Source organism: Mus musculus, chromosome 3 (assembly GCF_000001635.26).
Source record: "Mus musculus strain C57BL/6J chromosome 3, GRCm38.p6 C57BL/6J".
Classification (NCBI taxonomy): Eukaryota; Metazoa; Chordata; class Mammalia; order Rodentia; family Muridae; genus Mus; species Mus musculus.
This window is the reverse complement of record NC_000069.6, coordinates 9,018,932-9,023,030: the sequence shown is the minus strand read 5'-3', so window position 1 is coordinate 9,023,030 and position 4,099 is coordinate 9,018,932.

The window sequence follows — 4,099 nt, the reverse complement described above, 5'->3', positions numbered from 1 at the left end:
CTGAAGGCTGCAAGACTCCTGCCTTAAATACTTGGAGCTCTCCATGGCAGCCACCCCTATAGCACAAGTCTGGGAGGCGTGGGGGTGGGGGAAGCTCGTGTCATTCCAGGTCATCTTTGTTCTAGACTGTCTTCTCTGCAATGATTGTATTGTGAACATTCTTGGACAACACAATGTCCTCTGAAGGAATAGGCAGGCATGTCTGCAGCCTTATAGAATACACTTCCACATAGGAAATACTGTGTTGTTTATGATATTTGAGGTTCCCAAGTGGAACCAATATCAACCAAGGAGCACAGGTTGACAATCAATCCATTCGTGATCTCCCAACTAGTTGGTGGCCATTAGGGACCCCAGTTCAGTTTGACTAAGTCCAGATCTTATTTTTCAAGGGACTGCATAAGGTAGTAGACCTAACGTGCCCTGTTTGTCCCTCCAACCAGTCAGGCATTCATTTGTCTTTAGGGGGTCTCCCTATGTTGGTCTCAAATTCATGATCCTCCTGCCTCAGCCTCCTGTGTGCCGGGGTTTCAAGTGTCTTCTACCATGACCAGCTCATCTGATCCTATAAACTTAGAAGTGGAAAAGGCACCCAGAGGTGTTGGCTGGACACAGAGACCATTCCTTGATAGTTCCAAAAGACATGTGGTGGCCCAAGGGGAACAGTGAGTGAACCAGGAGCAGAGATGGCTGATGAAGGATGTTAGGCTCAATATTCAAACTGAAGGCACTCGCAGTTGTCTAAGAGAGCTTTTGAGAGGAGAGCTCAGCTGTGTGTCTACAAGGGAAGAACTCTCCTGCGGGAAAGCCAGGGTGTCCCATACTGCTAGCTGTGAGTTCACCTTGCTTTCAGTCAGCTATCTGCACCCAGAAGGGCCAAGTACAAAAGAAACAAACTTATTTTTACAAAAGAGACTAATTATGTCCTATATTTTGCCCTATTCTTATGAAGGAGTATGTGAGGTATGTATTCAAACTAGGTGGTGTTGCCCTGGATATCTGGAATGTTTCAACACAACAGGAGACTCCAGGTGGCCAAAACACACTTTACTGTTAAGTAGTCTAGATTTCCTTTAGTCTAATCTGACTTTTAGAGTTTAACAACAACAACAGCATCAGTAACAACAACAACACAACAGGTTCTCATTTAGGACAAAATAGCGGCATCCTGCCCAGGACTGCACTAAAGTACCCTGAGTCTTCCTCATAGGTCTAAGTAATTCCCTGCCCACTCAGTCATAACAACTACTGGAAAATGCTGAGAGGAGATGATCTCTTTATAAGAACAGCCACATTTCTTGGCCGAGCATTACTGAGGTTTCTGATCCACGAAAAGGGGAGAGAGAGGCTGTTTCTGTGTTTAAGGATTCTAGGTGGCTGTGGGAGAGACAGGTGGGGGCATGCATTAACTCTTGCTGCCTTCCTGTTGAGTGGCAAATAATCTAGAAAGCCAAACAGATTGATTTCAAGTGCTACAGTGGTGTCCATGGAGTCGATGGGGTTGATAAGCCACATTATAACAAAAAATATGTCTCCAGGCCTGGCCATTGAGTGTGCCAGGAGTGGGGTCCCCCAGGAGAGGGAATAGTGCAGAAATTTGGGGTCAGGCTCAGCTGGTCAGCTGGAAGATTGCAGAATTTCTGTAGTAGATCTGATACAAGTGCCACATCTTGGTGTCTTACCTAGCTTCAATCTCTTTTCCACTGGATAGAACATAGGTGGGGTTTATACAAATTCCAAGCTGAACTGAAATACATACTGGAGTGTTAATATCCTTTTCTCCTGGTTGTTACTAACAAGAAATTCAATATCTCCAGGAGACCTGGAAGCCCAGGAGAATAAACTACTGGCTCTGGGCAGTTTTTTTTTTGTTTTTGTTTTTGTTTTTTTTTTTCTGGTTTTTTTCAAGACAGGGTTTCTCTGTGCAGCCCTGGCTGTCCTGGAACTCACTTTGTAGACCAAGCTGGCTTCGAACTCAGAAATCCGCCTGCCTCTGCCTCCCGAGTGCTGGGACTAAAGACGTGCACCGCCAAGCCCGGCTCTGGGCAGTTTTTATGATGCAGATGATTTAGCAGAGTTTGTCCAGGGTGGAGACACCAGCGTCCATTTGGATCTGTCACAAAATTTCAAGACATTTGTGTGTGGTTAATTGACCATATCTAACCACAGATTTTTTCTGAATAAAAATTATTTTCCATTTAAAAAAGAAAAAGTCAGTGTGTTAAAGTGTATCAGACAGGTCCCAACCCTTTGTTGGGTTCCACAATTCTGATTCAGTTGGTCTGTCAAAGGCTGGAAGTTGTGTTCTGTGTTCTGTGTTCTGTGTCCTCCAGAAGCACCAGGTGGCTGGGTGAGCAATTCTTCACAGCCAACTTCCCATGAAGGCTTTAGAGTCCTTTCTTCAGCTACCAGCTTCAGCTTTGAGATGATTCATAGCAACTGTGCTTGGGTGAAGGGTCTCTGTGGGAGTTTCTAATGTTTTCCTGAGGTGAGGGACGTTCCCTGAGAGAAGGCAATCATGAAGTTCCTCTTCTTTATTCTGGACTGGGTTCAGGGTGTTGCAATGGAGGACCACAACGTGAGTGGAAGATTGTCTTTTCAGAAGCTAACCGGCAGGGCGGAAGTGTTGTAAGTTCCTTGTCGGTAATGATGCCAGCACCACACGTCTGTGAGACCAACGACAGGCTCTAGAAGCGCTGGGTACATGGGAAGAGCCTCTGTAACCATGTGAAGATGAGGCAATGGTAGGGTTAGTTGAGGTAATTGATTTCTTCGAGCATTAGAAGAGTTGCTGGAAAAAGAAAACTCTTGTTGCGAGAAAAAGGAGTTTTTGTATGAGAGAAAGAGAGCTACCAGAAGGATAAGGAAAAGATAGTAGCTAAAAGCCACACAGGCTGACTGAGAAAGCAAGTGTAGTTTATTGCTGAAGCTTGTAAAATCAGACATTAGCTTGGACGAAACAGTTTTTCAGTGAAGTGATTACTGAATTAAATTTTGTTTGTAAGTCTCTGCATACGAATAAAAAAGCGTACTTCTCCCTGGGCCTGAGATGCGTGTGCATTGTTTTCCAGGAGCCAGGGCAATGACTAGTGTTCAGTTTTTCTTTTCTAGGAACTCACTCCGTGACGACTGCTTTAGGTGAGTGTTTCCTTGGGGGAGCCGCTGGTGGTCCAAGTCATCTTGGTGAAAATGCATTCAGAAAGGGGCCACACGAATTTCTCGTCTAATAAAGCAGAAAGAGGGTTTACACGTAGCTGAGCCAATGAGGGCTGGCAAGACAAGTCCACAATGATGCTTGGCACTGTCTTCCAGGACTCATTCTACCAACTGGCATCCTGGTCTACAGGCCAGTCTGTACCCCCTCACAGGCAGAGAAGAAGAAAGGACATGCTTTCTGGATCAAAGCCATGCTTCCATTTGCTTGACTTTACCTAAGGAAAATGTAAACAAATACCTATTCACATCAGACGGGGTACCAGTATGGATCAAATCAACAGCTCTACTCAAATCTAGCTCAGTAAACCAATTAGCTTCTTGGAGTTATTCTTGGATATTTCATAGACAATTACAATACCAAGAAACCCACTCCAAGGTAGATGGTGAGTCACGGAAGCTGCATTCCTGGATACCACTGCAGCTTGTCAGCAGCTCCACCAAAAAGCCTCTTTGCCTGAGTGACTATCTTTGAGTAACTCCTGTGGGGCAGAGTGAGGACCAGGTAGCGAGTTCCTGAGGCTTTTTTGTTGTTGTTTTGGGACATGGTCTGTATTTGTAGCAATGGTTGTCCTGGGGCTTACTATGTAAGACCAGGTTGTCCTGGAACTCACAGAGATCTGTCTGCCTCTGCCTTCTGAGTGCTGAGATTAAAGATGTGTACATGCCAGATTACTGAATCTTAAGAGCCTTTCTCTGCCACCCTGGATGAAGTGTTTTAATTCCTTCAGACAGTAGCTGTCTAACATCCCAGTACAACACAAGAAGAAAAGACAGAGAAGATCAAAGAACTTTGCCATGTTTATTGGTGACTGGCTATGAGTTTGCTGAGAACCGCTAACTCATGAGTCAGTGAAAACGACTAGAGGGGTGGGATGTGTAAGGG